Source organism: Mustelus asterias, chromosome 14, assembly GCF_964213995.1.
Source record: "Mustelus asterias chromosome 14, sMusAst1.hap1.1, whole genome shotgun sequence".
In the NCBI taxonomy this organism is placed as follows: Eukaryota; Metazoa; Chordata; class Chondrichthyes; order Carcharhiniformes; family Triakidae; genus Mustelus; species Mustelus asterias.
In genome coordinates, this window is record NC_135814.1 from 17,712,552 (window position 1) to 17,726,786 (window position 14,235).

The window sequence follows — 14,235 nt, forward strand, 5'->3', positions numbered from 1 at the left end:
TAGACAGCCTTTGCTGCTTTCTAAAATACTCCCAACCTTCATTGTACATCTTTTCTTTCAATTCTGAGTGTCTTTAGGGAAGGAAACCTGTTATCCTTACTTGGTCTGGCCTACATGTGAATCCAGATCCACAGCAATGTTGTTAAATCTTAATTGCCCTCTGAAATGGCCTAACAAACCACTCAGTCCAAGGGCAATTAAGGATGGGCAGAGTGAGAGAGAGAGACAGAGTTTCAATGAGATTGGTTGGACTCAAAGCATTTACTGATGAATGAGTGATTAGTTGGGAAATCGACGGAATCTGTCTTAGTTGTATGTGATATGTTCAACCACAGTTTGTCTGTTAATTCCCTCCTATCAACCTTAAATGTTAGAGTATAAGATAGATACTGTAAATTGTTTTATCTTCCAATAAGCTTCCACAGCCCTCTGGGGTAGAGAATTCCAAAGATTCATCACCCTCTGAGCGAAGAAATTCCTCCTCATGTCAGTCTTAAATGGCCTTCCCTTATTCTGAGACTCTGCACCCTGCCCAGACGCCGGGTTCTAGACTCACCAGCCAGGGAAACACCCTATCTACATCTACCCTGTCGAGTAAGGAGTTTTTTAAGTTTCAACGAGATCACCTCTCGTTGTTTGAAATTCTAGAGAATACAGGTCCATTTTCCTCAATCTCTCCTCATAAAACAATCCCACCACCTCTGGGATTAGCCTGGTGAACCTCTGTTGCACTCCCTCTACGGCAAGTATATCCTGATAAGAAGATCAAAATTATTCACAATACTCCAGGTGCGATCTCACCAAGGCACTATACAATTGCAGCAAGACATCTTTACTCCTGTACTCAAATCCCCTTTGTGATGAAGACCAACATACCATTCGCCTTCCTAATTTCATGCTGCACCTGCAGGCTAGCTTTTAGTGACTCACGAACAAGGACATTCTGGTTCTTTTGGACACTCGCATTTCCCAACCTCTTGCCATTTAAGAAATATGCTGCCTTTGTGTTCCTTCTACCAAAGTAGATAACTTCGGCCTGATTCACATTACATCCCATCTGCCTTGTTCTTATCCACTTACTTAGCCCAACCAAATCCTCTTTAAGCCTCCTTGCATCCTCCTCACAATTTACGTTCCCAGCTAATTCACCAAAAGAATCCTTTCCTGTGGTGTCATTTATTAATCTTGTCTCATTACACATTCCCGGGTCTAAAATAGCCTATTCCCCGGTCGGTTCCAGAATGTACTGTTTAAAGAAACTGTCCCGAGTACTCTTTATGAACTCATCCTTCAAACATAATTTCATTGAAAGTATAGAAACGGAACAGTAAACAGCACCCATTTGCTAAGACATTGTTATCAACAAGGACTTGCTAAAATATATGAAATATTAGTGAATGTTGATTGGGTTGGATGGTAAGCTTTTCTCTGCTATATGTTTTATGTCCTCCCCACAGCGGGAGTCCAGCTGCGAAACACCTTTTCATTTTAAATTTGAAAAAATTGAAGAGTGGACATCTCAGCGTTAAAGCATCCTTTCCTTCAGGTAGCTGTCCTGGTATCCCACTGTCTCCCATTGGCCCTCCACCCGCCCAATGTGGTGGGTGTTATATATGTGCGTATATTGTACGTTGGGGTTTGGGATGCAGACAGCCCCTTTAAGTGTGCAGGTCAGGTGACCCCTGGGTAATTAGCTCCTCCCAGCTTGGGACGCTGTTGGGCAGTCTTAGACCTGAGTGTGAATCAGCACACAGCTCGAATAAAGAACTCCCACTGTTCAAGGTACCAAACCTACTTTGAGATTCTTTATGCAGCCTCAGTCCATAGAATCATAGAATCCCTACAGTGCAGAAGGAGGCTATTTGGCCCATCGAGTCTGTACTGACCATGATCCCACACAGGCCCTATCCCCATAACCCCATATATTTACCCTACTAGTCCCCCTGACACTAAAGGATAATTTAGCATGGCCAAGCAGGCAGCATAATTAAGGACCCTACACACCCCGGACATTCTCTCTTCCACCTTCTTCCGACTGGAAAAAGATACAAAAGTCTGAGGTCACGTACCAACCGACTCAAGAACAGCTTCTTCCCTGCTGCCATCAGACTTTTGAATGGACCTACCTTGCAGTAAGTTGATCTTTCTCTCCGCCCTAGTTATGACTGTAACTCTACATTCTGCACAATCTCATTTCCTTCTCTATGAACAGTATGCTTTGTCTGTATAGCGCGCAAGAAACAATCCTTTTCACTGTATCCTAATACATGTGACAATAATAAATCAAATCAAATCTTTGGACTATGGGAGGAAACCAGAGCACCCGGAGGAAACACACGCAGACACGGGGAGAACATGCAAACTCCACACAGACAGTGACCCAAGCCAGGGTCCCTGGCTTCATGAGGCAGCAGTGCTAACCACTGTGCTACCGAGCCACCCCAACAGGGGCATACTTAACAGTGGGGTGGCCTGCGCTTACATTTTGATTTGGCCCCTTTTTAGGTCCGGGATGTATAGACGTATGACTAATAGAAGCATTGAAATGAAACAATCTGTGCTTGTTTCTGAAAGCGGGCTGCTTCAGCACTTGGCTAGCCTCATGACAATCTCACTCAATAGCTATTATTACCAAGCAAGCCCTTTCGCAATTTGATTTGAGGGGCATATCCATTATTTATTATATTTTCCTTTGTTCTTTACTTAAAGGTTAGTTGCTTGTTTGTGTTTTTAAGCTGCCAATTCACTTCTTGCCTTATTTTTTGGCCCATTTTCAGACTATTCTTTCTGCAACTCGATTCTGACTTCTGAGAATGTTTTTTTGCTGATGCTTCAGGCTGCTTTCTAAAAACTGTTCCACTGCAGTCATGGGTGGTCTGATCGGGCTGCCTTTGGGGCTGGAGGACAAGCAGCCAAGACAGGAGAGAACAGGAGCAGCTGGAAGAGATGGGAGGAGGAAAGTACTGCACAGGATGCCGAACCCACAGCAAGCGTTTGGGGAAGGCTTCCCTTACCTCAACCTCACTAAGCATTCCACAAAATACATTGTCACCAAACTATACAACTCATTGCAACCTCAACTGGAACTTTGAACCAGGACCCAGACACCACTACCTGTGGCCACCCAAAGGTCACTGTTTGGGTTTTGAAATCACATTTGGCTTTCCATTGCCATGTGGCTATGTCATGAGGCTATCTCTCTGGAGGCAGACATCTTTAGGCAGTTCAATAAAGACTTACAATGATGAAGTGTTGAAGGAAGCACAGCTGTCCCTAAACTTGAAACGTGGTGTCAAGGAGTGGAAATAAAACAGATTTTTGAATCCTGCAAAGAAGAAACTGAGGACCCAGGCACAAAGCAAAGTTCAAATCTGATGAAGGTTGCAAGTAAATACTGGAGTGAAGGAACATTATCAAACTTTCCAATCCCAGCTCCTGTAGAGATGCAAGGCAGGCGATATGTGGAAAAATTGGTAGCTTTTCCACTTGCAATGGCACAACTACGAGGTTGCAACCGATCTAATTAACAAGTGTGAACCAATAAGCATAGCCATTGATAACACAGCTGAGGAGGGACTGCTACAAAGTGTATACCACTCTGAATCTAACCAACAAACAAAGAAAGACAAGAGAGATTTTCAAAGCCTTGAACAAATGCTTTGAACCCCGAGTGAATGTTATATATGACTGCTACGTATTCAATATTAGAGCTCAAGGAGAGACAAACCATAGATCACAAACCATAGCTGCAGTAACAGCTTGCAAAATCATGTGAATTCGAACTGTTAAAAGATGACCCAATTAAAGATAGATTAATCATTGGCGTGCAAACCCTTAGGTGAGAGCAAGTCTACAGAAAGATGAGAGACTGGCACTCAAAGTGATAGACGTGTGTCAAAATGTGGATGTTGTGAAATGTCAGCTGGAGCATATATATTGTAGAGCAGATCAGGAGATGCATTATGCTGAGAGACAGGCTAAGCTGAAAGGGTAGAGCATTCACAGACAAAAGGCAGGGATGCAAATATTGGGAGGATGTATACAAAGGACCGGTGGATTGCCAGTCTGGAGGGACTTAACCTTGTTGAAATTCCAAAGCCCCTGTCTCGCCGAACCTTCCTCCCTCAGGTTGGGTGGGACAGGAGCAGCAAAGCACGCTCACGGCTACACCAGTGCAGAGTAACTAGAGCGCAGAGAGGAAAGACAGCAGATGGTGTAAAGGAGGTTTTTAAAGGGGGAAGATACGTTTGAAAGGTAAGTGGGTGTGGGCAGACCAGGCGAAGGGGTCAGGGTGTCAGACCAGGAAAGAGGTGGGGATTAGAGGGTGTCAGACCAGGGGGAAGGAATGTTAGGTCAGGCTGGCGTGTGTGCTAAGTTGGGATGGTATGGGGTACCTTCATTGATCTTTCTTAACTATCTCAATTTACGCTTGATTATTTATTTAAATATGGCTGGCGTACTGCCAATTATGACCCATACCGAACACCTCACGCGCCTCCTCGCCCCTATTTGACATGCCTCCCCCCATACCGAAAGCACGCCTGGTGGGAGCCGGGGGCGGGATGTGGGGGGAGTGAGTTGGTTGCGTGGGTGTATTGTGGTGAGGGTCTCTGGGTCTAATGGTTGGATAGTTATTCTTAAAAAGAAGTTTTTTTTCCTTCTGACTCTTTCAGAGTAACTGTCAGAGTAAAACTGGCAGAACCATCCAGAGTTAACGATTTAAATTGCTTCTGTCAGGTGAGCCACAGCCCAGTGCAATTGTCCAGGGGAAGTTAACCTTTCTGGACAATTTCCAGATAAACCGTTACCTGGGATCCCCCAGTGCATCATTGGGGTAGCCCCAAATGCAAGGTAACAGAGTCTTCAGGTAACAACTCATGATTGCTGTGATCTCCTGGAACCTGCTTCTTGATTGCCAGAGGGATATTTCTGATATATTTACCTCTCCGAATCCACCTTGGGTTTATCTTTCTGCTGGTTTTTTCTCTCTTGCAGGGGACTGCATGATGAGGGGCTGGATTTTACCTGCTCTCACCCGGCATGCTTTTGGTGTGGGGGGAGGTGTGTAAAATAGGGGTGGGGGGGGGGGGTGCGTGGGGCATTGGGTATGTGCCAAAACTGGCAGCACGCCTGCCATATTTAAATAAATAATCATGGGTAAATTGAGCTTAAGAAAGATCAATGAAGGTACAAGCAATTTCCAACGAGCGCCCATGATGTTCAGACCTTTAGATGAGCCTCAATCACAGCCGGGTAATAACAACTGGCTCCTCAGATTTAAAGTTTACAAACCCAGAATGACTTACCACCACCACTGCACTTGAGAAGGTGGTGGTGAGCTGTCTTCAGGAACTACTGCAATCGTGTGGTGTAGGCACACCTACAGTGCTGTTTGAGAGGGAGTTCCAGGATTTTGGCCCAATGACAATCCAGGAACAGCAATATAGTTCCAAGTCAGGTTAGTAATGATTAGAATCATAGAATCATACAATACTGAAGGAGGCCTTTCGGTCCATTGAGTCTGCACCAACCACAATCCCACCCAGGCCCTATCCCCATAATCCCATGCATTTACCCTAGCTAGTCCCCCTGACACACCAAGGGAGAATTTAGCATGGCCAATCCACCTAATCCGCACATCTTTAGACTGTGGGAGGAAACCGGACCACCTGGAGGAAACCCAGACAGACACGGGGAGAACGTGCAGACTCCGCACAGTGACCCAAGCCAAGAATCGAACCCGGGTCCCTGGCACTGTGAGGCAGCAGTGCTAACCACTGTGCCACCGTGCCATCCAATTTGGAGGAGAACTTCCGAGTGGTGGTATTCCAATGCTGCATATGTGGTGCCAGTCACTTTACAGCAGAACTGAGTCACCTGACTCAAGGGACCAATGCGAACCAAGAATGTATGATCACACCAGAGAGAGACCTCTCTCGGGCAGAACCTTCTGGAACCATGTTGTAAGCATGTAGAAGAGGCCTCTGCCCCAGAGCAGCCTTCTGAAATCTCCCGTGTCAAGTACTCTTATCAATAAATACCTTTTGTTCCTAACGAACTCTGAAATCTCTTGACGATGCCATAACAGCCACAGCATAACATTTATCCTTCTAGATGGTAGCAGTCAGGGGTTTGGTAGGTACTGTCTCAGGAGTCTCGGTGAGTTCCTGCAAGTGTTAAGACCCAGGTCAGAAACTCCAAGGCGTCTTGTGCAGTTAGTTTAGATCCTAAGTTTTACATTTGATTTTGACACTGGTGAGCATAAGGTGTTTCACTCCAGGTATGATTCAAGTATCAAACAAAGTTTATTTAAGAACACAGTTAGAATATAACAAAAAGAATTAGCATAACTTTTACCAATTACAAGACTTAAACAAGACACAGTATAATTCTTAACAGCTAGCTATCTCTGTTGTTCCAATTTAAAGCAATACCCCATAGACATACACCCTTCTTCAGAATTAGTTAGCAGTAAAACAAGTACGCTCACATGATACTAGATTTCCAGCTTTTTAACACCTATGGATAGAAATCCAAACAGCAGTTTTCAAAGAAGGGTATATCATCAAGACAGCCAAACAGAGAAGTGAATCTAGTCTCCAGCTTCTTCCAGTCTTCAGATTTCGGAGACAGAGAAAGATATCTCTCTCTCTCTCTGCAGCTTCCAAAAGAGCAAGACAGCAGAATCTCCAATTCCAGAGATGGGGAAAAAAGACACTGCCCCCTCTCTCTCAATTCCAAACAGCATCTGAAACCCAGCAACGAAGCTGGAATTCTCTGTGAATGCCTCGCTGTCCCCAGTCATATAACCTGACCTGCCAATCATTCCAATCAAGCTCTACTCTGCAATCCCAGGGGAACACTAAAACAACAGAACACGGCATTACTTCAGATTAAAGCAAACATTGTATCAATTATACTGCTTCAGTAACAATAGAGGACACCAGCTGCAAACAAAACGACTCCAATAAAATGCCAGGGACGGGTAGAAACATCATCCTGCAGAGAAACATAATTAAAATACATTTCTTAAGGGCACAGTATTGTCCCACATGAATCTTGCAGATTGTACATACTGATGCCACTGTGTGTCAGTGTGGAGAGAGTGAATGTTTGTGAATGGGGGGTGGGGGTGGGGGGGGCGGGGGGGTGGTTGTCAATGAAGTGGTTGTTTTGGCCTGGATGGTATTAAGCTTCCTTAGTGTTGTTGGAATGCACTCATCCAGACGAGCGGAGAGTATTCCGTCGCATGTGCCTTGTAGATGGTGGACAGTCTTCGGGGAATCAGGAGGTGAGTCACTCACCACAGGATTCCGAGCCTTTGACCTGCTCTTGTAGCCACAGCATTTATATGGCGAGTCCAGTTCAGTTTCTGGTCAACAGTAACCCCCAGGATGTTGACACTGTGGGATTCAGTGATAGTAATGCCAATGAATGTTAAAGAGCGATAGTTAAGATTCTCTCTTGTTGGAGGTGGTCATTAACTGGCAATTATGTGGCGCGAATGTTACGTGCCACTTGTCAGTCCAAGCCTGGATATTGTCACGGTTAGGGGAATAACTCTCCATCAGTTGGAGTCATAACGAGCACAAAGGAAAATGGCTGTGGTTGCTGGAAGACAATCATCTCAGCCCCAGGATATTGCTGCAGAAGTGCTTCAGAGTAGTGTCTTTAATTTCAACCATCTTCAGATTCTACATCAATGATTTTCCATCCAGCACAATACCAGTAGTGGGAATGTTTGCAAATTACATCGTGTTCTGTTTCATTCACAATTAACTAGATAATAAAGCAGACTGCACTCTCCTGTAGCAAGATCTGGATAACATTCAGTCTTGAGCTGATAAGTGGCAACTAACATTCATGCCACATAAATCCCAAGCAATGACCATCTCTAACAAAAGACAGTCTAACTACCTCAGCTGGATCTTATTTTTGAGTCCCCACCATTAACATTCTGTGGATCACCATTGCCCAGGACTAAATTGACAAACCACATAAATACTTGTTACAAGGGAAGATCAGAGGATGGAGATGCTGTGGTGAGTGACTCATCATCTGATCCCTAAGAACATGGGTGGGTGGTTGATGCACGTCAATCGAACACAAGACACAAGGCTTCGGTAACTGAAGGCTTTTATTGCCTAACAATGGAACTACTAGAGCATAAGTACACCACTCCAGACTGACGAGGTCCCGCCCGAGCAGGGGGTCTTGTACCTCTCCCAGGAGGCGGAGCCCGACTGGGATGTGCCACAACAGTAACAACCACAGGTGTATTAATCCCACAGTGTAAACACCCTAGCCCAACAACAACATTAGAACAATCCCACAGTGGGAACCAACGATGGTTCACCACAGTGGTGCAACATGCTGTGAGGTGCTGGAGGCATGGCAGGTCAATGTATCTTAAAATGCAGGCAATGAGAGGCTTCTGGCAGAGTTACATGGCAAGAGGTTTACGTGTTTTGCCTTGTGTCACTGAATGAACCAAAAACTAAGCAAACAATTGTTCCACTGCTGAGTTTGAGAGATGACCACGATCTGGCCTAGCCCCACTACCATCGTGGCCTCTGGCTCTGAAGTTTGAAGGCTCGGAGGGAATCAATTACTGTCAGTATGGAGGAACCCCTCCAGTCTGCATCTGCTTGTGCGCAACGTGTGAAGCCTTATTCCTGTGAACAAAATATCCATATGGTGGAATTTGGAATATTGGAGACAGTGGAGTTGATTTTTGTCTGTAGTCTTCATTGGCCTTAGACTTAAATCTCATTGGACAGCTGCCAGCATCAATTATATTGCATATAGGCAGCTCATTGTTTAAAGGGGCAGGAAAAGCAGACGCCCTACCAGCCTAGAGAATATCATTGCACTTTCGATGTGTGGAAACAATGTTGATGGACCATGGAACCCCGATTTTCAAATACTGCCACAAGGGCACTTACTGAGTATCAAGGCCAGGAGGGAGAGCTCCTGTTACCTGCAGAAAGCAGGTGGATGCCACACCAGGTTAGTCAGTAGACCTGTGCAGACAGCAGATCAGTTAATGGGTTGAGTACGCCAATGGCCAGTTAGTTCATTGCGAATTGTAGTCAACACATTGATTTAGTTGCAATGCATTTTGGTTGTTGAGCATATTTTCTTTCGATAATTATTCAAGGCTTAGTGCTGGTCCCTAAGCAACAGCTCTCTTATTGTCTGTATATTGTTTAGGATGGGAGAGGTCCACATATTATCTAGCTCCATTACTGTGCAGCTCATTCCATTGGCTTAATTTACTCACCAAAATGGCCGACTGTTAACCTTCTCCCCTGGTCCCCAAAATAGAAGAGTCTTTAATCAGGTTTCTTTCAATAAATTCAGAACAATTGTTTATTAAAAACAAAACTTCTTTTAACAAGTTGTAAGTATTGTTTAACACAAGATTACAAATGAGAAGTTGAATTATCTATTTCTTCCCAATGAATTCTCCCAACACACACGCACACACACACACACACCACACACAACACACACACACACCACACACACACACACACCACACACACACACACACACCACACACAACACACACACACACACACAACACACACACACACCACACACAACACACACACACAAAACAGTACAGCACAGGAACAGACCCTTCCGCCCACCAAACGTGCGCCAATCACGTTGCCCTATCCAGACCAACTGCCCGTATCCCTCTATTCCCCGCCTGTTCATGTGCCTATCCAGATAAGTCTTAAATGTTGCTAACGTGTCTGCCTCAACCACCTCACTTGGCAGTGTATTCCATGCCCCTACCACCCTCTGTGTAAAAAACCCTTTCCCCACACATCTCTACTGAACCTTTCCCCCCTTATCCTGAACTTGTGTCCCCTTGAATTTGTCATTTCTGCACTGGGAAAAAGTTTCCAACTGTTCACCTTATTTATGCCCCTCTTAATTTTATAAACTTGTATCAGTTCGCCCCCTCGGCCTCCGTCTTTCCAGGGAGAATAATCCCAGTTTATTCAACCTCTCCTCATAGCTAATACCCTCCATACCAGGCAACATCCTGGTAAATCTTTTCTTTACTCCCTCCAAAGCCTCCACATCCTTCTGCTAGTGTGGTGACCAGAATTGGACACAGTATTCCAAATGTGGCCTAACCAACATTTTATATAACTGTAACAAAATTTGCCAACTTTTATACTCGATACGCTGGTCAATTAAAGCAAGGATGGCATATGCTTTCTTTACTACCTTTTGCTGCCACTTTTAAGGATTTCCCAGATCTCTCTGTGTGTCTATATTCCTAACGGATCTGCCATCTATTTCATAGCTCCCACCTGAATTGGATCTACCAAAATGCATCACCTTGCATTTGTCCAGATTAAATTCCATCTGCCATTTCTCTGCCCAATTTTCCAGCCTCCCTATATCCTGCTGTATTCTCTGACAATCTTCATCATTATCCACAACTCCTGCAATCTTAGTATCATCCGCAAACTTGCTGATCAGACCAGCTACATTTTCTTCGAAGTCATTTATATATATTACAAACAACAGAGGTCCCAGCACTGATCCCTGTGAAACAACACTAGTTATAGACCTCCATTCAGAAAAACACCCTTCCACCGCTACCCACTGCTACCCTCTGTCTTCTATGGCCAAGTTCTGAATCCATCTAGCGAGTTCACCCTTGATCCCATGTGATTTAACCTTTTGCACCAGCCTACAGTGAAAGACCGTGTCAAATGTCCATGTAGACAACATCCACCATGCTGTCTGTTGCTAATAAGACCATTCAGTTCAAAATGTGTATAGATCCTATCCCTAAAAATCTTCTCCAATAATTTCACCATCACTGACATCAAGCTCACTGGCCTATAATTACCCAGGTTATTCTTGCTACCCTTCTTAAATAACGGACAACATTGGCTATCCTCCAATCCTCTGGGACCTCACCTGTGGCCAACGAGGAAACAAAGATTTCTGTTAGAGGCCCAGCAATTTCCTCTCTTGTCTCCCTCAGCGATCTCAACACTCACACACACGCACAAACGCTCAGACAAACAAAAGACAAACGAGTCTCTCTGCAGCGATGGGTTTTAGAGGATGGACAGCATAAATAAAGGATAAAGTTCACAGAATCTCGATGGTGTTGACCTGGAGTTCTCCATGTGAAGATCTGGGTGTTCTCACCAACTGGTCTCAGTTTTGCAGGTCCAAATGTAGATCAGTTACACTTAGCTGAGTGTTCACTGGCTACAAGTTGATAGCCACACACAATGTTCGGCAAGGTACAGATACAGAGAGAGAGACAGTTTTAGGGGAGCCTTCCTTCCACAACAAAGATTGACTTCAAAAACAGCAGATTCACAACTTTAGTTTTTCTTTCTCTCTCCAATGTGATTTCCAGCATGGAACACTTCCATTGTGGCAAAACTGGATGTTTCCAGAGATTCTGCAAATCGAACAGATTTAATTGAAGTCGCAGACGAGCAAATATTTATGACAAACATTCCTTCCAAGGAGTGAAAAATCCAGAAAACGACAATCCTGCAGCATTCCATGGGGAAGCAGATAGTCTTATTCCAGCCTATTGGTTAGTTACAGTCCAAATTATGGCATTGATACTTCTTTCAAAATTGATATTGGCGCTGCTGTTGACATAGTAGCAGATGACCTCACCTAGCTTCAGCCAATAAGCCTTCATCCATCAGACATCAAGTTACAATATCCAGGTAACAAGTCCTTCCAATCTAAGGCAGGATTATTCTCCTGTTAGCTACAAGGAGAAGTCTAACAACACCAGGTTAAAGTCCAACAGGTTTATTTGGTAGCAAACGCCACTAGCTTTCAGAGCGTGCTGCTCCTTCGTCAGGTGGAGTGGGAGATCTGACCATGAGCTACAAGGAGTAACAGATTGTTGATTCTCTCAATGTTATTCACAATTAACACACATCCTTATTGAATGGTGATGTTGGCATGATTCTAGGAATCCTGGAAAAAAAACTCATCGATGGTCATTTGAACGACTAACTAGGTGGGATTTTCCAGCCCCGCTCACCCCGAGACTGAAAAATTCCGCCTGAGATCAACGGACCTTGCTATGGTCCACCCCTCTCCCGCTCTGATTCCCATGGTGGGTAGAATAGGAAAATTCACCCCTCTGTCTTTCTTCGATACTTTTATTTCAAAGCAGTGCAAGTTCAGCCTTCAGAAGTTGAAGGAATTTATACAGTCAGCAGCAAGTTCCTTTCTTTCATGAAACACCACCCACTAAACCCAGGCAGCGATTGAAGTTACGAATCGCTCAGTACTTCATGAAGCAAAGCCAGAGGTGGCAGATACAGAAGGCACAGCAGCAGATGGTGACCATCCTCATGAATACCTGCTGAATCTGAATTGACTCTTCCCAGAGAAAGATGAGAAAGAATTTCTTTAAAGTTTTTTTAAAGTTTATTAATTAGTGTCACAAGTAGGCTTACATTAACACTGCAATGAAGTTAATGTGAAAATCCCCTAGTCACCACTCCCCAGCGCCTGAACGGGTACACTGAGAGAGAATTTAGCATGGTCTATGCATCTAACCAGCACATCTTTCTGACTGTGGGAGGAAACTGTGTACAGTTTTGGTCTCCTTACTTGAGAAAGGATATACTGGTACTGGAGGGGGTGCAGAGGAGATTCACTAGGTTGATTCCAGAGTTGAGAGGGTTGGCTTATGAAGAGAGACTGAGTAGACTGGGGCTATGCTCGTTGGAATTCAGAAGAATGAGGGGAGATCTTATAGAAACATATAAGATTATGAAGGGAATAGATAAGATAGAAGCAGGGAAGTTGTTTCCACTGGTGGGTGAAACTAGAACTCGGGGGCATAGCCTCAAAATAAGGGGAAGCAAATTTAGGACTGAGTTGAGGAGGAACTTCATCACACAAAGGGTTGTGAATCTATGGAATTCCCTGCCCAGTGAAGCAGTTGAGGCTACCTCATTGAATGTTTTTAAGGCAAGGATAGATACATTTTTGAACAGTAAAGGAATTAAGGGTTATGGTGAGCGGGCGGGTAAGTGGAACTGAGTCCACAAAAAGATCAGCCATGATTTTATTGAATGGCGGAGCAGGCTCGAGGGGCCAGATGGCCTACTCCTGCTCCTAGTTCTTATGTAAAGTGGAGCACCTGGAGGAAACCCACGCAGACACGGGGAGAATGTGCAAACTCCGCACAGACAGTGACCCAAGCCAGGAATCGAACCCGGGGCCCTGGCGCTGTGAGGCAGCAGTGCTAACTGCTGAATGCAGTACTGAATGATCTCATAGAGGCTGAGGTCCCAGAGAATGATTCACCCTTCTCACTGATGGATGCACCATATGAAATCTTTGTTCCCAGTTGTGCTTTTGTGGCTGAGTAGCATTCAGATTTTAACTTCACTGAATCTACCAATGTTGCACCTATTTTATCTCCTGTTGTCCACAAAGAGTCTTCCACAGAGAATTTCCTGCTTGAATTCAAGTTAAGATTCAACAGAGAATCACACTGTCAAAAAGCTTCCCAGTGTGAAAATCTGTTGGCACCCAGACTACAGTCCCAGCTGAAAGACTTCTCTTCAGAGCTGGAGATCAGCACGGAAATTGTGGCAGAATCCTTAACACTTCTGAAATCATACAGTGTAGAAGGGGCCCTTTGGCCCATCGAGACTGCACTGACACATTAGAAACACCTGAACTCCCTCCTAATCCCATCTGCCAGCACTTGGCCCATAGCCCTGACTGAAGCTGCAGAATCCTGTACAGCAAACTTGTTTCCTAGTTAAATTAATTTTCATTTTGTTGTTTACATTCACCTCAATGCAGAAGATGGTGCTGTCTCGATTCCATATTCTCAGCGATTCTTCCCCTTGCCCAGAGTGGAGCAACCTCATACAGAGAGAAGTGTGGCTCTCTTACCACTGACTACAGAAAGTAAATAGTTCTCCCGGAAAATAATTGTAAAGTCATCTTATCTTCTTTTCCTGACAATCTTACAGGAAGTTGGTTGTTTTTTTCCTTTGTTGCCTAAGTTCATTGAAAAGTCATCAATGTCTTTATATAGCAGACAAATTTTTAGAAGTGGTACTAATAAAAAGGTTTTAAGCAGATACCCTGTATGTCTACAGAACCAAGTCCCAAGTCTAGAATGCAAAATAGAAGGACCCAATCTCAGAAGTGAGAGACGGAAAAATTGCCAAATATAATTGTACCAAG